This window comes from Spermophilus citellus, assembly GCF_964194105.1.
Source record: "Spermophilus citellus genome assembly, chromosome: 9".
Classification (NCBI taxonomy): Eukaryota; Metazoa; Chordata; class Mammalia; order Rodentia; family Sciuridae; genus Spermophilus; species Spermophilus citellus.
Window position 1 is genome coordinate 79,524,859 of NC_138191.1, and position 25,189 is coordinate 79,550,047.

The following is a 25,189-nucleotide window of genomic DNA, read 5'->3' on the forward strand; positions in this document are numbered from 1 at the left end:
AGTAATGGTGTAAACAACATTTCATCAAGAGAAAATGGAAAACATATTTAGCTTTTGTACTAGTTTTTGAAGAGTTGACAATTGAAAATATACTTAAAATGTATTCACTTCATTAGTTCATAAGAAATCATTAATGTATTATGTCTTCATATTCTTAGTAAGGACAAAAATACCTAAATTTAATTTTTGAAGTGTTTTCTACCTATAGAAAAAATGACTTTTGGTACATTTAAATTTTTTTCTTTATATTCAAGAGGAGAATTTTTAATGAAGAAATAAAATATTAGCATTTAAATATGATAACTATTGAAAAATTTCTTTATTATTAAATATGTTATACATGTCAGTAGGCTCTTTATTGTCTGTCATTGAAAATAACCAATCAATTTGTTTAAATAATTATTACCATAAAACTATGGTTTCCATATATATTATTTTACTTTGGATGATAAGTAATAATAAACATTATAGAACAATGAGAACCAAAGAACAATACTCATTAAAATATATTTAATTACATTTATTCATTAATTTTCTATATTTAAAAACCTTCAACTTGAAGTCTTTGTATTTATTAATACAGTGTAAACATTCCCATGAAAGTAGAAATTAGGATATGTTGATAACTATGCCTTATAAACTTCAAGTTAAAATCTAAGCATATTTCTTTCATACCTTTGAAATATTGCTTATTTGTTATCTCACTTAAATAGCACAACAAGCTTATGAGGAAATCAGAGCAAGTGTTAAAATTCCAGTTTTACAAGTGAATAAGGCTTGGATGTTTGAAGACCTTTTCTTGGTTACTAGCAATAAATATGTATTATAAACATCAAAGCTTGGACTGGAACCCAAGATGAGTTCTTACTTTTTATCCCTTGCTTCATATTACTGATTACACAGACATAACTACAGAGTTACAGATTCATTTGATTTTCCAGGTTCACTACAAAGGCTTTTGGTTTCACCTTAGCCTCCCTATTGCTTGTGCCTGTCATAGCTAATATTACCTCTAACTTGCAGAGACTGCTATTCCCATTTTGTGCTCCATTCCTCATCATACTCTGCCCATTTCTACAGAATATATGTACATTGAGTAAATAACAGAAACATCTAAGAAATGGAATCACACGAGGAGAAAAAAAATGTAAGAATGATGTAGAAAAAATGATTTCATCCTAATCTACCAAGATACCATTCCCTTTCTCTTCAGTCATTGTCATTGCCCCACTTCCACTTCAATAGCTTTTTCCCTTCACCCTGAAATCCAAAGAAGAAAATACCAGGAGAGGATAAATATGTTAATGGTTGAATGATATTTTTATAACATTTTCTTTTGGTGATCCTTCTTACTATATCCTCTAAGTAAAAGCCACATCCTATAGTTGTGTCTAGAATCTTTCAAATTTGTATTGACACAATCAAACACTTTATTTATAAGCTTCCACTTAAAATCTTCTAGAATTCTATTGAATTCCAACTGGAATTCATTTGAAATATTAAATATTAAAATAGTTTAATTCAAACAATTATTTTATATCAGTCTTGATACCTGTAGTATATTTTCTTGGGAACAGTTTTAGGAGTGCTCTACCAAGTAACAGAGGAAGGAACAGTGAAGTATAGTGTGTCTCTAAAGACAGCCTCTTTGTTTTCAATCACAAATTGCTACCACATAGGTGTGACTTTGGACAAATTGCTTATCAAATCCTGTGCTAATAGTGCATATTTTATAAATTTGTTTTGAACATTTGTTCGTATAAACTTATATATTACTTAAAACAATGTCTGGCTCATAATAAATACTTAGTATATATTAGTATATTACCAAATGTTGTTTGTGCATATGGATCATATAGCTTAATGAGTGAGAAAAGGTTGTAATTCAAAAACATTTTCATACAAATTAGCTCACCTATAGAGAATTAGATCTGGGTTTTGGGTGGAACTAAAAATGGAGGATGTCTTTAACTACATAATATAAATAACTATATAAATATAAAATATATAAATAAAAATTTAAATGTAGCAAAAGTCAATTTTTCTATAGATAGAAAACACTTTACCAAGAAATAAATTTAGGTATTTTTGTCCTTCCTAAGAATATGAAGACATAATACATTAATGATTTCTTATGAACTAATGAAGTGAATAAATTTTAAGTATTTTCCCATTGGTTGAAACATCATTTTAAGCCCTCGGATTTCAGTCAAAGTACTGTGGGATTCTTGACCTCCTAGACGATGTGACTTTTGGCAGTTCACTTAACCTCTCAAAATCAGCTAGTAATAAAAAGAAGGATGTGTCCCTAGTTCTTAGGGTTGCTCTGTAGATCAAAAGAGGAAAGTTATAGAAAGCTTTTAGCAGCATATACAATACTTTGTGAATGATTGATAGGTTTTGTTATGGTTTTTGTTTTAGTTTTATGTTGTATCTAGTTATGTTTAAAATTTATTTTAAATTAGAAAAGGAACAAATGTATAAAGAAATAATGCATGATGAAAATTAGAAGACTTACTACTGAGAAGTAAAGAATAAGAACAATAAAAGAGACAAGCAGTAGCAAAAGGTAAACTTTGCCTGCATAGCAGTTTTTCCTAAGAACTATATGCAAGAGTAGTTTTATGTGTATCTCATTATTGTCAAAGAACACGTATCAGCCTTCTGCATCTTCCTGGTTTTGAGATTGCCCATCAAATAGACATGATACTTAGCCTTTAGAAGTATATAAGGAGATGTATTTTCTCCATGTATAAACTCCCTTTCCACAATAGGCTTGATACAGCAGGAAGCTTCACTGCATCACAGTTATACAATAAAATAATAAAATAATAAAATTCCTCCTTTCATCATAGCTGAGACAGAAATTTTTGTTTTGAGATTTAAATACTAAAAACCACTGATGTAAATCAGGGGGTGATTTTATGAGCCAAAACTTGTCTTCAAATACAGAAGGAATCATTACTGATGGTGCAGGAAAAAGGGTGGGTGAGGAACAAAATAGTAAGATATTTCAGTGTATTAAATGAGAAGACAAGAAAAAAATCAATACTGAAGAGGGTCTTTGGCCCTGGTCACTTGTTATCTAGACTCAGCCTCACTTCGTCTTCCTTTGATGACCATCTCTTCAGGAGGTGAGCATTTCTCTCCTATCCTCAGTGACCATCCTTCAGCGTATTTTCTGAATTAAGGTCTACTGAACTGTACTCACTTCAATTCTAATCAATGGCTTTTTAAAAAAAATATTTTCAAGTTATTGATGGACCTTTATTTTATTTATATGTATGTAGTGCTGAGAATCAAACCCAGTGCCTCATGCATGCTAGGCAAGCACGCAGCCTCTAGCTCTTTGTTTTTAATGTACTTTCCTAAAGATAATCTTGTAGACTTGGTAAAAGCTGCCAAACTAATGCTGTAAACTTGGGGTTTATAAGACCTCATCATAAAAGACATTTATTTGGTCTTCTCATGGTTCAGATCACGTATAACTACAGGAAAACGAAAACAACTTAAAATGTATGAATAAAACAAGCTGGGATAATCAACAGGAAAACATTTTATATAGAGATACACTTTTTGAAGAGCCTTGATAATTTATTCTTCATTGGGATCTTTGGATGAGCTCAATGAAATATGTGGGGAAGTTTGTAAAATAAAAGAGAGAAAATAACCCAAGTCATGTATCTATTTAGTAAGGAAATCTAAAAAAACAATTTTCTGCTTCTCATACTTTACTTGTTTCATGCAACCAAAAAAGTGATAGGTGAATTTTAGTGCCTACATATACATGTTAGTATATTTAGAGCTTAATGTAGTTGATTACTTTCAGTTATAGGATATTTTCTCATGATTTATTATCCTTTTGGGGGTGGGGCAGTTCCAGGGATTGAACTCAGGGGCACTTGACTACTGAGCCACATCCCCAGCTCTATTTTGTATTTTATTTAGAAACAGGGTCTCACTGAGTTGCTTAGAGCCTGGATTTTGCTGAGGCTGACTTTGAACTTGTGATCCTCCTGCCTCAGCCTCCTGAGCTGCTGAGATTACTGGTGTGGGCCACTAAACCTGGCCTATTATTCTTTTTTAATTTTTTAAAGTAAAGTTAAAAACTAACTTACTTTTTTCCATATTTGCTTTATATTCATTACTTATTTGATCATTTGTTGTCTAGACTCAACCTCACTTCATCTTCCTTTGATGACCATCTCTTCAGAATGGGAGCATTTCTCTCCTATCCTCAGCGACCAGAGTATTTTCTGAATTAAGGTCTACTGAACTTGAACTTATATTTAGGTATAATAACTTAGTCATGTAATTGCACTGTGGAATGCAGGGCCATAACTAATTTTATTTCATAAATGTCCATAGCATTTTTATGATTGTTTCTTCTTTCCCTTTGTTCTATTTTCTTGTGACCCTTTTCACTTTAAACTAGTGATAATCAAATATTTTGGAGGTGTGTTTGTTCTTGATAAACTTAATAAAATCAAGGGAGTCTGATGAATGCTCAGATCCTTGAAGGGCTATCATGTATCTCTGAACTTTCATTCCAGAGTTTCTGAATTTTGAGCCAGAAGATTCTGTTTTGGGGGTTGTCTGGGTTTTCAATGTTTAGTATTATCTGTGGCTATTATCTGTGTGATAAAGGTAAATTATTGACAGATGCCCTCATAAAGTTAGAATCATCCTCAGTTGAGAATCATCAATCCATATACCAATGACTCTTGATTCATGAATTACAGATTTTAAAATCCTGCATGAATGGCAATTTGGAAAAGATTGAGAATATATACTTGTGAAATATTAGCTTCCCCAATTCAAGACTTCAACCTTTTATGTCATCATTTCCATAAACAATGACAAAAATGAACTTTTAGTAATTAGTGATGTTCATTATGTGTTTTTTTTCTGAAAAGACTTCAAGGAATTGTATAAGAAAATTATAACTAATGTGGGTAACATTTTTATCTTTATACTTTATGAATTTCAAATATTTGGTCTTTGCATTTCATTTCAATAGATGCATGGTCAGATAACTATTGTAGCCTCATATTACAGTTAACATCTCTCAGACCTGGGGGGATAAAATAGTCCACAAAACAGAGGTATATTCCAAAACAGTGAGCAAGAAAGAGCTACTTCAGTAGAGATGGTCATTAAGTTGCTTTCTCTTGTTCTATTTATTCCTGATAGAAATATTGCTGCCTTAAAAAAAGTGATGGAAATAGAAATATATGGAAGAAGGACATATGGACAGGAGACAATATAAAATTTATTTACACATATCAAACTGTAGTTATATATATTTATCAGCAATTTTAATAAAAATATATCAAATTATCATTTATTAAGCACTTAATATTTGTCAAAGGATAAATCAAATTACACACATATTTTTTCAATCCTCACCCAAACTTTTAAGAAATACTATTATATAATATTATTAGCTGATTGATTAAAGAAAATTCTTAGTTGTTAATTTGAATTTGAATCAATGTTTGACTTATTCTAGAACATATTCTGTTAACTACTCCATTATATTGATTATAAAGTTTTGTTATTATAGATTCAAATTTTTAGGATTAAGCTGTGTCATTTCTCTAATCAAGTAAAAAAAAAATAAAAACAGTAAAGAACAGTAAGTTTTTATTTATGCACACAATATAGTAGTAGTTTTTACATAAATTTTAGCTCATCAATTTTATTCTATGAACTGCAATAATAAAAAAGATGTGAGGAAATAAATTATGTTTTGTAAAATAATGTACTTACATGGTTAGAGTAATTATAATTCGTAATTTCATTTTAATTTCAAATGTGTATTTTCTACCTCCTCATCAATTTAAACTAGATAAACAAACAAACAAAAAGCATATTCTTGTTTTTTTTTTTTTTTTTTTTTCTGTTGAGAGTTGGGTAGAGGAAAAGGATCTGGCCAGCTGGTGCAGAGTTACAATTTACTGTAAATGGCAGTGAAAACAGACTTGTTTGGAATCTCCAGCTGGATGAGCATTGTGTCAACACTTTTGTGATATTTCTTGATGATATCATGTTAGTCTGAAGAGCACTCAGCAGATACTAATTATCATCTGGTGAATACTCTTCATTCAAAAAGGTGAAAATCTATTCAGTATGTGCAATGCATGCTTAATTGTTAACCTAAACTTCAGGCTACTAAGACAATAGTGTAGGTATATGCAAAGCATAGTCTGTGTTATTGCATAAAATATTTCTTTCTCAGCATTTGGATTTTGTTTTCTATTATTTTTATTGTGTTGGTTAAATAATTTATCTGTTCATACAAAATATATGTTATTGTACAATTATTATATAAAACACAACACATAAACATCTAGATTTGTCTTCAATATAATTTGAAGTTTTTGTTTAATTTATAATAAAGATAATAAATGTTTGCTATATGTCCATGGTAGGTATAATGGCTTAAAATTAAGATATATTTTTAAAAAATTATAGTAGGAATTCTTACGTGATAGTAGAGTTCTCAGCATGTCTTAAATACCAAAAATGGGACCGAGTACATTAATACCCTATATAGGTTAAAATTATATCCTGAATTTTTATTGTATTCTGAACATCTACTTATTTACTCATTCATTTATTCAATATCTATTCAAAACCTCATATATGCTAGCTATGTTAACTATCATTTCACGTTGCTGGAAATAAAATAATTGCTGTTCGTGTATTTTATCCAAATAACCACTCATACTATTTATTATTTTATTTAAATTATCTGTATGTGAAATATACTCCACAGCAAATGCAATCTTTAAAATAATAAATGTCAGATTAGCACACAAGAGGAACATTTTACTCACGTGTACTTTCTAGTCAAAAACAGCCCAGCTCACAGGTTTATTTTCCATAATATATTTCCTTTAAAGACCAACTGAATATTCGATACCATAAGTAGAATCAACAGATCAATATAATAATATATTGTTGGATCATTGAGATAATACAAAATCTAATGTGGATAATGAGGGAAAAACAAAACAAAGCTAATACTAAAAGTAGATAAACACTGATACATTTTACTACATCTTTAGAGTTGGATATATAAATTGCCCCAGTGAGTATCTGAAGAAATAGGAATGTCTGTAAATTGGGGGGAGGGGATTTAGGCAGAAATAATATGAAAGAAAAACATTTTAGGGAGGATGAGGGTATCAGGGATTGACTTCATGGGTACCAAACCACTGAACAACATCCCCAGCCCATTTTTATTTTTTATTTTGAGACAGGGTCCTGCTAAGTTGCTTAGGCCATAGTTAAATTGCTGAGGTTGGCTTTGAACTTGCAATCCAGCCTCAGCCTCCTGATTTTTTGGATTATGGGTGTGAGTCATCATGCCCAGCTTAAAAAAAAATACAGTTTTAAAGAAACAAAAGATCTAATTCTTGCAACTGAATCCTGAAACAAACAAACAAAAACTATGTAAAATTTGTCAATATTTTGCAGGCTGTTGAAAAATATTGAACCATGTGTGAATTTTATGTTTTTCATAATGTGTATAGAAAGTGGGAGCTAAGGTATCACTTTGGAAAACTCAAAAAAGTGTTCAGAACTTTAATGTGATGACTAGAGTGGCAGCAGCATTCCTCTTTCATTCATTTTATTTAGGCTGCAAGTATTCTGAGTGTCTCCTAAAACATATTTCTACTGTGCATTAAGCAAAAAATATAAAGCACATTGTCCATTACAGAAGAGTTGATTGTAACAGCAAGAAACACACCCATGAAAGAGGTACTATACATCAATTACATTATGAAAATATTACATAATACTTAAATCCAAAGAACAAAGTGAATGCATGATATAGAAAAATGGAAATGTTGTATGATCTGAATAAGGACTTGGCTTATGTATGAGATTTGGCTTAGGAAAGTATACATGTCAATTTAGTTGCTATTAGAAAATGTCATCCAGCTCTGCTTTGGAAACTTTTGGCCTGGGGAAAATCATTTGAAACTACTTCAGTTTTCATTTATTAATTCATAAAATGGTGGAATATAAAAAGGTTTCTGTCATTCAAGATCTTGTTGAATTAATCTTTCATATTAACTTCATTCAGTGTTTTTACTGGTGATTTTTCCTCCAACACACATCCAAGATCTAATTCAAATTTCCTGAAATCTCCATTTTAATATCATAGAAAGAGCATTGATATTCTCTGCCAATATCCTGAAATCCAAATAATACTTCTATTTATTCCATTTGAAGGCATTCACCATTGGATTAATTGTTCCTGTACTTTATTTCTTATATCCTTTTAATTAGCATCACATTTGACATCTCTCACAGATTTCCCATTTCCATTTTTATTGGTAACACAATGCTCCAGTATGTATCTCTTCCACAGAAAACATATTTATTCCTAGGGTATTTTCCATGTCTTTCTTTGTGTTCTCTTCTCTGATAGCTGAATGGAAAATACCCATCATTGGCTATGCCCCAAGATACGGCAGAAAGACTAATATATTGAAGCAAAGATGAGTGTTGATTTATTATTTTAATCCCTCTTCAGGCTCATTGTCACTCCATAAAAGTATTCTGATTCTGTTACTTGATCTGAAATTCATTGTCTGATTTCTCTGCCTGAACTTCTGGGCATCTAGCCTAATGAGATGGAAATATTTCCTAGAGAGTCCCCAAAGCATCTTAACATGAACCTTTCAATTCTTCAAGTATTTCCAAAAGAGATAAAATGAAAATAGAACTATTAGAGATTCTTTGTTGACAATGAGGAAGGGATGATGGATGCAGCAATGGAACATTATTGCTCAAAATCTTAAACAAAAATCACTGCCCACCAAATTCAGTATAAATTCTGAAGCTACATTATCAGATAATTTGAACAATGTTTTCACATCTTTTGGTCCATAAAATTCAATGCACCCAACTCAATGTAACTTTCCAATTATTTATGCTTGTCAAACTATTGCTTGAGGCAGAAGGTCCTTTAAGTTAAAAAAATCAGAAAACATATATTCCACTTAGATAGGGAACACCAGTTCATTGTTCCTTAGCAATGTCATTGCTTTCTAAACAGAAAATTTCACTTTGCCCTCAATATGACCATTTATAATCATCAGCCTGAACTAGATGTTGTGAAGTTATATTCTGTACTATTAAATCTATAAATCAATGTCCTACACATATAAATCACATACTACTTTCAGGAATTAATATATTTAGATCCCCAAATGGTCAAGCATCTGACAAATTTAGAACACCCAAAGAAACATTAAATAAAACCTATTCTCTCTCTGTTTCTCTATCTCTTTCCTTCTCCCTCTCTCTCCTACCTCTCCATCCTCTTACTCTCAGTTTCATATATGCACATACAGACTCTCTTTACTCTCTCTGCAAGTCCTTCTAAAGGTAAGTCAATATATAAACTATATAGAGTAATTGTAATGTCACAGAATATAGTAATTGAGCAAAATAAATCAACCAAAATGTCATACACATATATTAGAATTGTTGAGATTTGAGTATATCAAACAAACTTTGGGGTTATAGAACATGGTATAGTAATCTTTTAAATGATTTTTAAAGCTCTGGAAGCAACCTGACATAAGACCACATGGTATATAATATTATTTTTCAAGTAAATTCATTGACTTCCCTAACCAAACCTTTAAGTTATTAGGCTGCACATTTATAGGAAAAAATTCACACAAATTGATGTTCTTGGAAGTTTCAAGTAAGATATAGAAAGAATATATACTTCTAAATGAATTATTTATAAACAAAACACAATGATATCTACACAATAAAAAGCAATATGCTGAAAGTTCTAATGTGCTAAATAAAAGTCTTTCTATAATCAGTCATCTTATAGAAAAAGTAATTTATTAAATTTTGCTAGAATGCTTCCGTAGAAAAAAATACTTTAAATATATATCATAAGAAAATATTTATTCATAAGTATATAAAATAGTGTATAGTCATTTGTCCTTTACTTTGTCTTGCTTTAATATATTTTTGTGAAATAAATATTTTATTATTATCTATTAATTGATATATTCACCTAATACTTATAAATAATAAGATTTATTTATTAGAAGAATAATATCTACATAATACATAAAGTATATTTTGTTTAAAATAATACATTGCCTGAAAAAAAATCAATGATACAGTATGACCTAACAAGGTGTAATATGGTCCTAGCCTACTTTGTTTCCTACCTATTCACAGGAGAATTCTAGTCAATAAGAGTTGATTTTAATGTCCCATTACTCTTCCCACACATTTTCTATTTTGCCAGAGGATCTTCACATAGGCATAGGAAATCCTCTGGTGAATTTGACCGGGGTTCCTACAATAAAAAAATTCATGAGTTCATAAATCTTTCATTCTCTTCAATTTATCTGGAGAGTTATGGATAGCATGCTGGGTAGCACTACTTGGAGCAGATCATCTTGAAAAGTAATGCCATCTCCATAATGGGGAGGTTGCTATTTCCCAGTGGGGGTGAGTGTTTAGACTGTACAGATAGAGCCCTATTGCAGATTGCTGCTATCAGAGAAATTCACATTCTTGGTTTCGGTATCATTTTGAATATATTTCAGTGGCTAAGATTAATTAATTATATCAAAAAGAGCCCATGAAATCACTACTAAGGTTCTGATAAAAATGGATGAAAGAAGAAAATTTTACAGTTCAATGTATTATTTTTGTATTAAAGCCCTTCAGTGTATGAAGGTACTACAGGATTCTGGAATTATAAAACTATTTTATGCTATGCATACTGTGTCTTTAGGCACAATAGTAAACAAAGAGACTATTTTTCTTTGGCTTATTTTGCATATTTCTTTTATATTTTATTATGTATTACTTGAAGGAAAGGATCTGTATTTTATTGTCCTTAATAATCTTCCAAATAATCATTTTTTGAAGCAAGTTATCTTGCTCTTTGGTATGAATGTCACAATATGCGTGTAAGTGTTAAGGCTTAAAAATAGTTTTCTTACTAGACATGGAAAAAAATAATTAATTACAAATGTAAGAGTAGGAGATTAATCAAAATTCTCAAAAAAAAAAAAAAAAAAACCCAGAATAAATAGAAGATAGGCATACATGGCAGGGAGAGAGAAAGAGATTCGTATATTTAAGGAATTGTTTTAGGAGATTGTGGGGGCTAGAAAGTGTGGAGTTTGTAGGACAAGGAAGCATACTGGAAACTCAGGCACAGTTTCTATGCTGTAGTTTTGAGGAAGATTTCTTGTTTAGGAAACCTGATATTTACTCTTTAGTTCTTCATCTGATTGAAAGTAGCCAATGAGGCTGTTTCTCTGCTTTTTGGTCCCTGTGACCCAAATATCTGACATAACCAAAAGGAGGAAAGAGTCAGTTAAACTCAGGGTGTCAGTCCATGATCAGCTGGCTCCATTCCTTTGACCTCAAGGCCAGGCAAAACATCATGGTGGAAGGGAGTGGTAGAAGAAAGTGGTTCAGCTCATGGCAGTGGCGAGTGTGGCATGGGGGGAGAAGAAGATGGTATCTTGGGCAAAATATAGTGCCCTAGACACACTCCAAAGGATCTAGTCACTCCAGTGAGATCCTAACTCCTACTAAAGTTTCCACCTTCCTGTGATGTCATCAGTGTTTTAATCCATCAGTGTATTAGTTCACTGATGAAGTTAGAGTCCTCCTTATACAAATACTTCCCCCAACCCCAAATTCTGAACATCACTACCTAGGGGAACAAGCCTTCAACATATGGATCTCTGAGGGACACTTTTTAATCCAGACCATTACAGTGGCCCACCCACATGAAGCAAGGTAATCTGCTTTACTCAAAATCTCCCAATTTAAGTGCTTATCACGTCTGAGAAATACCTTCAAACCAAAATCTAGACTGCTATTTGAATCAAAAATTAGATTCCATAGCCTAACCAAATTAACACATGAAATTAACCATGACTTGTTAATAAAAGGCCAGTTTTTGTCATTACTGATATCACTATTAATCTCCCAAATATTAAAGAGAGATTTAGGGTATTTATAACAGAAAGGAATTCAGTGCAAAATAATTGTTTATTTATATTTGTTGAGGAAAATATCAGAATGAATCTCTTTTTTCCAGGCAGCGTGGGCATTATTCCCCACACCCACCCCTCCTTTTTTCCCCCATTTTCTGCTTTGCTTAGAACCATGTGTCTTCTTGTCTTCTAATTCAATTTACTGAAACTCTACCCAAGTTTAACTTCAATATAAATGTTAAGTTTTATTTAAAATTTCATGCTCACATTCATTTATTTTTCTCTGAAATTCTGTAATACCTATAATCTCCACCAGAGCTTGGTCCTTACTTCTCCATTAGTTGTACTTGTCTGTCTTGTATTTTTTCTGTTAGCATATAAACTCCTTTGGGGTCAGGAGCTTGACAACGTATTTTTTTATGTAGTTCCCCATAGTGCCTCACTCAAATTAAGTTCATAATTAGCTATCAGAAGATTTGTGTGAAAAAATATGATATATATATGTATATATATATATATATATATATATACATATGTTTATAATATATAATATTATATTATTTATAATATTATATATATTATTTGACATATCCATTAAGGATACTGGGACTGATCATATGAAAAATATACTTCTCTCAGCCCATTAGAGCTGTTGAAACAAAATATCATAAACTGGGTAAATTTTGAAGAACAGAAGTTTATTTTTTGTAATTATGGAGGCTGGAAATTCCAAGATCAAACTGCCACTGGGGCCAGGCATAGTGGCATATGTCTGTAATCCCAGCGGCTCAGAAGGCTGAGGCATGAGGATCAGGAGTTCAAAAAATAAATAAAAACATTTAAAAAAAAAGAAAGAAAGAAAGAGTTCAAGCCAGCCTCAGCAACTTAGTGAAGCCCTAAGCAACTTAGTGAGACCTTGTCTCTAAATAAAATAGAAAAAAGGGGCTAGGGATGTGGCTCAGTGGTTAAATGCCCCTGAGTTCAATCCCTGGTACAAAAAAAAAAAAAAAAAAAATTAGTGCCAGTGGGCTAAATATCTGATGAGGATCTGCTTTCTGAATCACAGATGATATCATATGATACAGAGGTGAGGGGTTCTCTCTTGAGCCTGTTTTATATAGGAACAAATCTCTGAGCCCATTAGAGGACTGTATGCCTGAACTACTCACTTAACAGAGGTTCCACTTTCTGTTATCCTTACATTAGTGATTAGATTTCAATATGTGAATTTTGGGGGGTTTGAAGATATAAAATTAAATTATGGGATAGCAATCAAGGATAACTTTCCAGAGAATATGGAAAAAATATCAAATAAATCAATACATGTTTTAGCCTTTTTACTCTTGCAGGATTATTAGATAATACAAAATAAGATTTCTTTATGGTGTTTTCCTATATTTTCTTTGGTAAGGTGCAATTGTTTCTAAATAAAACCAAAACTACTATCATTTTTACGGTACAGTTACTCCTTAACTAGTGCTTGCTTTACAAATAACATATTGTTGAAGACAGTAAGATGGACTTGCAAGATAAAGAACAGCATTGTACATTGTTTCTGTTAGTGATACAAAGAAAATTTTGAATGATTTATAATAGTTTTATGTTAATTATGTTACCAGGTGTAAAAATGTGGGACAGCAAGTCTGATGAGCCTGGACAGATTAAATACTTTTGAGGGTTGTTATGGGCTGAATTATGTCCCTTGAAAAACTGATATTAAAATTCCAACCCTCCATGTCTCAAAATGTGACTGTATTTTGAGATAAAAATTTGTACAGAGGTAACTTAAGTTCAAATGAGGTTGCTAATATTCACCCTTTCCAACATGACTGTTTCCATAAAGAAGACAGATGATGTGTTGTAACATGGCAAAGGCATTGGTCTACAATAGGCCCAGGTGAGAGGCCAGGAGCACATCCTTATTCAAAACCCTCAGAAGAAACTATGGCTGCCAACACATTGATCTTGGATTTCCAACATTCTGAACAAAAATTCTGTTATTCAGCTCTAGCAAACTAAAATACGGGTTACCAATATTCAAGTAATTGTGCTGTTGAAACACATATATTAATAAAGGACAAATAACCTATTCTTCTCTTATTAGCTTTTGTATTACCTTACTGAGGAATATGTATTTTTGTAAAACATTTAAATTAATTAAGTCTTTTGTTCTTCCTTAAGAACACCATAATATAGATAAGGTGAATTTTGGATATAGACATTTCAAATCAGAAATACTAAGTAATATATTTATTAGTTAATTAAGTCCCTTATTAGATGCAAAGGTAGTATGTATTATATGCTAGGAACTAGTCTATGAAACTTTACTCCTGGCATAGTTGTCTGTTTATTTTCTTCTTTGTGTTCAGAGGAAGTCCTAAAATAAATATTAATAAAAATTTCTTAAATTACTTTTTACCTTGAAAGTTATTCTTAGGATTTAAGAATGAAGTAAAATAAGCCGTTTTGTTCACAAGCAAAGGAATGTTTTTCAAACTTTTCCATGATTATAAAAAATCACTGTATTTTCAGTTTTAAAGATTTTTATTATACATATTTTTAAATATACAAAAAACATTCAAAATAACACAATGAATTCCTATGCGCTTAGTACCCAATTGCAGTAATTATCAGCATTTTGCCAATCTTGTGTGACATAGCACATATATATCTTCTCTTACTGAAATATATTAAATTATATCCTGGTTATCATAATAAGTCATCCACAACTTTAGGAAATACCACCATCATACTCAGCAATATTAATAATGACTTTGTGATATTTTCTAATAGCCATTGAATACACAGCACAATCTTGCAATCACCAAAAGTATGACAACCAGATAGCAAATAAGGACTAATATAGTGAAACAAGCAACATTCATCCTAAATATTAAGTAATCTTGCCAAAAGCATTGAGTCTGCATCTTTTTAAGTTTGTATAACTAATTACAAATTTAAAGAAAGTGCAGGTAGTAGAAAAAAATTTTTTAAACAAAGCCACTATGATACAGAATAAGTTCAATATATGCTTTACAATATGGTTATTTTTAATATAACCTTTACTGTAGTCAATAACAATGTATTATATTTAAAATTGCTAAGACAATAGATTTTAGGTGTTCACACAACAAAAATCTAAGTGTCTTAAGTAATGCATATGTTAATCCATGCAATTTAGATATCCCACAACATATACATATTTAAGAACATCATGTTGTACCCAATAAATATATGTACATATAAATATATGTATGTATATGTAAGGTTTATTTGCCAATTAAAATCTATAATAAAATGTAATAATGCATTCTGCTAACTAGAGAACTCCATAGGAATTTTTTTTCAGTAACTAACTTGAGAAAATATTTGTAAGTATGGAAGGCTGTAACTGCTATAGAAAATTAGTAGACATCAACTAAATGCAATGTTGTTAGTTTATTGATTTGGACAAACCAAGATCATGCATGCATTTTCAGATAATTGAGTCAAAGAAAATGAATAGTATGATTTAGTAAAGTCTAGAATTTATTTCACATTAAGGATTTTGCTTATTCATATTTTCTCTCACTTGGGGTAGAGAATATGGGTAATGGAATTTGGGTGAGAACACTCAATTTTGGAATTTCTTTTTTAGTAACCATTTATATCTTCTTCATCTTTAATTTATTTATTTGTAGTGATAATAGTCATAATAAAACCGATCTCATTCCATCCCGTGAAGATTAAATGAATTAATGCAAATAAAGTACTTAGAAGAGTGCCCAGCTAATAAGATCATTCATTGTATTTATTTTCTGTCTCTTATTTTAATGCATATAATTCCTACTATGACATGATGTTTCAAGCCATTTTAAAGGAGATGGTATAAAAATCTAAGATAAAAAAATGAAGTTCAACTAGTGATATTTAATGAACTTCTTACCAAATTACAAATACTTTTAATTCTTTTAATGTTACTTTCCTAAATTACAATAAAAGTAATTCCCCATTTTCTCTGTTACTACTGAATTATTTTAGGGTGAAGAATTGTCATCCTACTATTGTGCTGTGTACTAAACCAAATCAACATTTTAAGTGGAATACACAGAACTTCCTTTTAGTTTCATTTGTCTCAGGGCACAAAATCACTGGTCATTAGCTATGTGATAAAGCCTGTGTTAACTATTTAGCTTTCAAAATAAATAATATAAAATAAATGATATTGGTAATTAAGAAGTCACTCTAAGTCATTTGGAATATTATTCCAATATAATAAAGGAAACAGCAAATGGATGTTAAAATTTCTGAAGTGGAAAATGATCAAGATTTTTCTCAAGATAGCCAAAGCTTCATAGAGAAGAAAATGCTTGAGGTGCTTTTAAAATAAGTAACAGATCTTTTAGACAGAATAAAGGAAAAAGATTCTAAAGTATGAATGCAGGGCATGAAGTCAGAAAAAGTAACAGGATTTGGGGTAAATTAGATCTACTACATAATTGTTAAGGCACAATTGTGGAAGGGCATGGCAGGAGGTATGGTTCAAGGACTAGGCAAGGAATACAGTAATAATGATGTTTGAGTTTCATTTGCACAAAGCAAATTACAATAGTTTGGGTTTTATTTAGTTGGCTGTGAATTTTTTCATGCAACAGGGTGATCTAGGCAGGATTTTATTTTAGAAAAGTAATGGTTGGAAAAGAGACAGCAAAACACTGGAAGTAGGCTTATTAGTTTCAGTAATATATTGCAAATAGGCAATAGATAAATATAATCAGTCTATTATTAAATGGAACAAAACACTTTCTACAGTAAGATAATTGTAATTCATCTCACTGTAACAATGGAACTCACATAGTTCAAGGGAAGAAGAATATTTTGAAAAATACTAGCAGTTATATTAGGAGAGTAGTAAATAATTATTATTTTGATATTTTGGATTAAAGCTTGCATTTAGTTTCTGTAGCCTATTAATTTACATGTATTCCAGAAGTAGTTTTTAATAACATATGGTTTTATGTCATTTTTTAAAAATATAGGTAAAATTTGTTTGGTTCCAAACTTATACATTAGAAGTATAGAGTGTATAGTTGGTTTTAGATGAATGGAATTTTTACGTAGCAATTTTATTAAAATGAGCCATGAATATTCTATTTCATCATTGCAAATGCAAGAAACTTTGTGTAAAGTTGAAATATTTTATTTTAGAATATTTTTCACATATTTAAAATTAATTTTGAATCTTACAAATGATTCACATGAAACTTTTTTTTTCTTATGGCCAAGAGTATCATTCTTCTTTATTATTTTGACATGATTAGATTTAAAGTTTATGCCTATTTGACAATTTCAAAAACTTGTGTGTATTATTTATATAATTATTTAAATATTAATTGATACCACATGCATTCAGGAATTACTACTACTACTACTACTACTACTACTACTACTACTATTATTTTGGTACTGAGCCACATCCCCAGACCTATTTTGTATTATATAGAGACAGGGTCTCACTGAGTTGTTTAGCAACTAAGTTTTGCTGAGGCTGAATTTGAACTCACGATCCTCATGTCTCAGCTTCCTGAGCATATGGGATTACAGGCATACACCAGGCCGCCTGCCCAGGAATTATTAATGGTGTTGTGACCATGCATTGACTTGGGAGTTGACTGGAACTTGGAATTGGAAGAATGACTTTTCTGATGGTGTTGTGCTATTACAATAGATGTATTAGCATAATCCTTTTTGCTTCTAAACATTTCTTTAATAAATTTTAGGTAATTTACTAAAAAAGATATTTAGAATTTATTATAATCTCTTCTCAACCAATTAGAAAACTTTTGAGCTTTGTGATCCACTATGGAAACTTTGGCAACATATAGCTGATCCTCAATGTGTATCCCATATATGTGAAATTATTATTATTTATTTGTGATGCCAAAATCAACACTTGTGGCACCTGTATGGATATGCAAAGGGGGAAAACTTTGAGTTGATGGTGCTCTAATTTCTATTTGAGATCAAACCTGGTGATTCTGTTTTCTTATTTCAGCTCTTATACTTTCCTCACAGTCTATTAGTGATATATTTTCCACATTTTTGTTATTTTTGTTGGTGATTTCACTGTTTAAAATGGTCCCAAGTCAGAGTGTGGATCAGTTCAAGAAAAGTGTTATGTTTCTTATGGAGAAAATACATGTATAAGGTGAGCTTCATTGGGCGTGACTTAGAGTGTTGTTGGTGATGAAATCAATGTTAATGAATCAATAGTGCCTATTAAATATAAGGAGTGTTTAAGTAAAAGCTCATATAAAACCAGGCAGTGTATTAATTGGTTGATGAAAATGTTGTGACCAGAGACTCACAGGAACCTAACAAGAAATATAAGAAGTTAACTTTGTATTTCCTCCAGAAGCAATGGTCCAGTGTTTGTTCATGCAGGGTAGGCAGTGAATTAAAAGAACATTACTACCATAAATAATGAGAATTGACTGCTTTTGTGTACTCAGTTTGTAGATTTGGCAATGTGAGGGTAGGAGATGCAATGACAACATGATTTGCTTCCATGCATATGTGTGTATAGCTAAATTGAATAATGTTTATGAATTCATATTCTTGGTTAGAAAAATCCTGAATCACACATCATGTTACATAAAGTAGATATAAAAGAATTACAAAGTCTCATAGAACTAACACTTCTTAATATTTTGGGTAGGTAATTTAGCACAGGTTATTTCAGAGACAGAGAGTTCCAAAGGTATAAGTCTAACAACTGTCAAACAAAATGCCAAGGCATTTGTATCAGCTGACATGCAGTAATCCTGTCTTCATCCTGCACAATATATATTTTGAATATACACAAATAAAAAAAATTACATGTATGTGGCAAGAAGTTGTCTACCACATATTGTTTTCAAAGCAAAAACAAGTTCAGAATGCTGAACAAAATAAATAATTAATGAAACATAGAATTAACTTGGGATCAGGGACTGGTGTACTAGAAAATCAGATTAAGATGCTATCCTTAGATAAATCTGAAAGGATAAATCTAGCTTCTCTATAAATCACCTATTAACCTAAAACAAAAAGAATTTAATTTCCAATTCAAATTAAAATGAAAAACCTTGTTAAAACATATTTCAATAGCCCATCGCTATTTATCCAAACTTCATGCCATATAGAAATTAATGTACTTACTTTAGAAATAATTGAAAGTAGCATAAAGCCAGCAATATAAATAATATTTTTAGTCTCTTAATGCATATAATTAGTTAATGAGTTAATAATTGTAGTGGATATAATCCATCAAATTTATGCACATCACAGACTTCTTTTTCTAGATTGTTATGATTGTAGTCAATTTGTGGTTTTTGAGTTTATGCTATCTCTTGAAAATTAACTTTATTCATTTAAGAAATATATCTAGTATTAAAAATGTCTCCACAGGAGCACAAAACTTTGAGTATGATAGGCTCTGTCTTAAAGTCTGGTGGTAAAACCATTTTCAAAACTCCAGATTATTTATTATTTAAATATTAAAATCACCTTATAAAATAGATACTATTTTTTGCTTCAAAGTTTATTCATCCTGTTAAGAAACCTACCTTCTGAAGAAATAAAATAGCACTTTTAAGTTTATCATATCCAAAGATGCCATTGGTCATTTTAATTAATAGGGGTACCTTTATGATGTAGTGATAATGATTAGAATCATTTCTTGTGACCTTGATTAATAAAACTTGATTGATAAAACTCAATTTATTAATAAAATATTGATTATTAAAATTTGACCATTAAATATTACTCTAAATATTATCAGAGTCAGAATTAAATATTTATAACATGTTATTAAAATGTTTAAAGATATATAAATAATTAAAATATTATCTTATTTTTATTCATTTTATCCTGTTCTTTATTTATAGCTTAATAAATAGATTTATTATAAAGGCATGATTAATACCATTGCAATCAATATTACTTTTCCTAATCATGTTACATTATAGTTTTAAAACATGGTGTTAAATCTTACTTTGTAAAAAATACACTGTTATACCCAGAAAATAAATAGTGATATGTAGTATAGTAATATTTATACAAAAATTATTTTGGGTAGCCTCCAGGAAGGGTTAATTCCCCTATTCTTTGTTGCTATAACATGAGGCAGTGGTGTAGGGCTGGCCAAGAATGGAACTGAGCTTATTTTCAGCTTTGTCATATACTAATGTAATATTCTTGGACAACATGATTAATCTATCTGTGCTTTGATTTACTCTTGATATAAATGGAAATAATAAAGTATCATATAGCTTTGCAGTGGGGATTGGATTAAAGAATACATTTAAAGTGGTTAGACAGTATCTGATAAATTTTACCTGATAAATATTACAATTAGTGGTAATGTAAGCATAGTTTATATACACTATCATGAGAAGATCATTAAATCATGGTAACAGAGGCTAGTAAACATATCAGGAAAGAGTTGTTGAATGAAGGAAGGAAATCTCTTAGCTATCATGTGGGCCTGAACTCAGTCAAGACATATTTACTGAGTTACCATGTGTTTCTGAGGCCAGGAGGTAGTTCAATGAACAGGATAGATCTGGCCTCTGCCATTTCAATATTAGTACTTAAAGTCTAATAGTAAAACATAAAATGAAATATCTAAGTATTTCCATATACATACATGGAGAATACACATATACTCACAAATTTGTTGTATAATGACTACTGATGAATGTCTTATAGTTTAATTTTCCATCACAGATTTTTTTTCCTGTTATTGGAATTGAATCCAGGGGTGCTCTACCACCGAACCACATACCAAGTCCTTTTCAGTTATTTCTTTCTTTATTTATTTTTGAGACAGGGTCTAGCAAAGTTGCTGAAGCTAATCTCAAACTTGCAATCATCCTGCCTCAGCCTCCCTAGTAGCTAGAATTACAGGCATGTGCCACCAGACTCAGCAACAGATAAAATTTTTAATACCTCAACTAGTTTTACTTTAAAAAGAAGCATATAAAAATTTCTTTGTTCTAAAAGAATGATATTCAAGAGGATGATTATTTAATTTATAATTCACTTTTATTGTTCTATGAGTGATATGTCAAGAAAAATAATTTAGATAATATCAAGTATATACCATGATATGAATTCACAATTACTTTGTCATCTTGTCTATATTAATAGTTTATGCTGTAAAATGTATAATTATCTTTCCTATACTCATCTTTTGAATGGAAATTATCATCATCATTATTCAAACTAAGTCATAACTCCAAGAGTTCATTCCAAACAAAAACATTTCCTTCTGTGCATGATAGAAAATGTGTTTTGGATGCTTAGTATATGCCAAACACTGTTCTAAGGGTATTCCAGGTGTAATGACTTTTAAAGCTTCACAATATGTCTTTCAAATAGTTATTATTTAATATATTACTAGATATAGAAATAGAGACCAAATGAGGCTAAGTCCATATTCACAAACTGGTGGTAGAACTGGAACTCAAATCAAATCTGACTCCACAATTTGCATAAGTACCACCTTTATGCTGTACTATGTCTATTATGGAGCTGTTTAATTTTGGATTGCCTGGAAATAGAGGAATATTTTAATGAATTAAGGTTGGATTTATCTGACTTTTGAAATCATTTTTACTATTTGATTTAGAGGCCTAAAAATGAAAGAGGAAAAGTAGTTGATATGTGTTTCTAAATGTAGAATATGATAAACACCCATTCACACAGATTGTATAATAATTTTCTTTAAATAGACTTATTTCATAGATTTAGGGTTTATTATACCGATTAGTCATTCAATAGCTTTATATAAGTATTAGTGTAAAATCTGAAGTCATTTTAGATCTGTGCTGTCCAATCATTTTATTTTGAAAGTTATCTGTAATTTGGGTATTTTGCAGGTAAGAAAAGGTAAAAATTCATGTGAAAATCTAGAGTCTTAAAATATCTCAGATCTACCTTTGCAACCATGCAGATGTTGCTTACAGATGAGCTAACCAAGGCATGATTTTACAATCTTTCTCAACAAAGCACAGAGGCCACCTATAGGCATTGGTCAGAGTTAGTGTGTAAGGAAAAAAAAAAGTGCATAGCAGCGTGGGAAGCTGAGGCAGGAGGATGGAGAGTTCAAAGCCAGCCTCAGCAAAAACAAGATGCTAAGCAACTCAGTGAGACCCTGTCTCTAAATAAAATGCAAAATAGGGCCAGGATATGGCTCAGTGATCAAGTGCCCCTAAATTCAATCCCCAGTACCCCCCCAAAAATATGTGTGACCTTATTTCATACATTTTATAGAACCTGATTCATCAGTTATAGTTCTCACATTCTTAGAAGCCCAAAGAAAAACAAATCCCCTTTAAAGCACTTGCATAGACTTTATTAATAAAATAATTTGCCCCCTTAAAATTATGGTCAATGGGTAATATCAAGTATCCAGGACTTTGGATTCCAGTCCTATCTAAATATTTGCTATTTTAATTTAAATAATTCCTTAATCTCTGGAATTCCATATTTTCACCTGTCAAAATACATGAGGGAGGTTTTCATTTCTAAAATTATATTCATCTTGGTTCTTTAAGTATAATAATAAAATTATGGCCTTATTTCCAAATCAAAATACTATGTTTAGAATTTCTCATGTTAAAAAAGCAAATTATTTTATAAGTGAAATGTAAATTAAATAGTAACAATTATCTTTTAAGTCCTGTTAAACACTTCTCTTATTTCATTTTTTAAAAATTTTGCCAACTATAAAGTCAATTCTAATCCACTTATACTATCTCTTCTAGCCTCCAAATGATGGAAAGCTGTGGGTGTAATTTTTAGGTAAATTTTATCTGAAAATTTAATTTTTCTCTCACTATATTTTTATCATTCTGTTTGAAGAACTCATCAGTTTTCATCATGTAAAAATTATATAGTTTCACTACAAATTGCCTTTTCTGATTTTAATTTCAGAATACTACTTAGCCAACCCTGAAAAATAGGTGATATCTGTGAAGAACACAAGTAGCATAAAATGAAAAATACAAATCATTTTAAGTAGCTGAAGTACTTAAAAGGTTACTTATGTCATTGTTTCTTGATTCAGGCTAAAGAAATAAAGAAAAATTTAAATAATCTTAGCACCGTAGTTAATTGTTTCAAGGAAGAATTTTAGGAAAGAATTTCAACTGAACTTAATTTTATGATGAATTATTGAAGATTATTGCTGAGAGCCATAGCCCAGTCCCAGTGACGCATGGCATTTTTGCCAGAACAAAGTGGTTGAGAGGTGACAACAGCAAGCCATTGAGATGATAATGGTTATGTTAAGCTGTGTATATTAGACCCCTGCTGTCCGCCTGGGCCTGCTACTTTGGAGTTCTTGTGGGGATTCCCGGAGAGTTCCCATTGGTTGGGAAAGTGCTGGAGGAGGGATTTCCGGTTGGTGGTTCCTGGAAGAGCCACGTGGCGTGCGAGAGAGTTCCTGGGGAGCATGTGTGGAGTGTGCTGGTGGAGTTCAGAAATAAAGTTTGTTCCTGTTTGAGTGGCTCTTGATTTGTGCCCAGCCAGACTGTGACAGATGATGTCTATTTTCCTGAGAGCAGAGTCACCTGCATTCGTTTGCAGTTTTATATGCTTAGGGATAAAGCATCTTTGTGGGAAAAGAAAGACTAGTACAACATTCTCTTCATAGCAAAACTATTCTTTTCATACAAAAAAGTGATGGGTTGACGGTGACATATTTTTGTTTATTATTTGCCTTCTTTCTTAGTTGAAAAATAGAGGAATTATTTTTAATATTTTTTTAGTTGTTGATGGACCTTTATTTTAATTTATTTATATGCAGTACTGAGAATCGAACCCAGTTCCTCACCCATACTAGGCAAGCACTCTACTACTGAGCTACCACCACAGCCCGAGTAATTATTTTTGAGTGGGCGAAAGTTCATGTGAAATAAGATTTCTTTCAACAATTTGGAAGCATTTTTAATGTAGGATGTGAGACCCATGAACTCATGAACAGTGCTCAGGAAGGAGAATGCAAAGCACATATTTTTGAGAAAGTACCTTACTGTAACTTCTCTTTTACTATAACACTAATTATTAGGCTCCATAGTGTGAAGTACCATGAAAGGTTCTTCTGCACCACAGGTCCTTCCTATCCTTCCCAAGTTTTGAGCTTTAAATTCCTTGTTTATTCATTCTGCATTTGGTGTACATTTGGAGGAGACACGTAACTAACTGTATTTAGCCTGAGGATCTTTAGGAAGAATAGTAAGAGGGCACACTGAATCCTAAAATAGGATTGTTTTTTTCAGATTAAATGCAATAGGACTGCATCATAAAGGAGAAGAGGGCTGTGGGATCTCATGCAGTTGTCAGGAATTGTCTTGCTGAATCTCCAGCACCAGAGGCAAGGAGATGTCTATGTCTGGGAGGACTGTCCTGACACCCCTGAGATAATCCTGCATTCCCTTAAGGAGGTTTCAGTTGATTAGAGAAGTGGACTTTCATGATAACCCTGAAATAATCATGTCCCTGTAGGAACTAGGTTTTGTTTTATTTATTTGTTTTAATTTCATCAGCCTAACATAACACAGGTAAGAAGTAAGTATCTCTAGGTTCAATTTGATGTGGAAATTTAACGTGGTTTATAGCGTACACGGTAAAATCAAGAAGAATTTTATACTTTGCACATATTTCAGTTATCATCTGTACTCAATTTTATTGTGGTTATTTATTTATTTATTTATTTTGCAAGCCTATCTCTTCTACAAGAATCTCAGGTTCTGAAGGGTTGACACCATGTGTTATTCACCTCGGTATGGTTAACCTTTGTCACAGTGCCAAGGAAATTGCTATTGTCTGATGAAGGAGGAAAGAGGAAGATCCTAAAAATCCCTAGCATTACTACTTGAAAGGATTGAATTAGTAAAGGTGGATATTTGATGATGTTTGTCCGAACAATTGAGGAAATTAATCACTTATAAATAATCAGATATTTAAATCATACAAAAGTAATTTGTATGCAGTAAGACAAGAAATAAAACATGGTCCTAAAGACAAGAAAAAAGAAGGAAGTATAAAGAATAAGGAAATAGAATACCTACCAAGCTTGGCTACCATATGGCAAGTTTATTAAATGATCTCATTTAATTCTCACAACAACTGTGCATAAAGCCATT

At 31.2% G+C, this 25,189-nt stretch overlaps 1 protein-coding gene across 1 annotated transcript in view; it reads left to right on the forward strand.

Moving 5' to 3' along the window:
* The window catches only part of NEGR1 (neuronal growth regulator 1), an 805,991-nt gene that overhangs the window by 14,031 nt on the left and 766,771 nt on the right, over nt 1-25,189 (forward strand). The window lies entirely within an intron of this gene.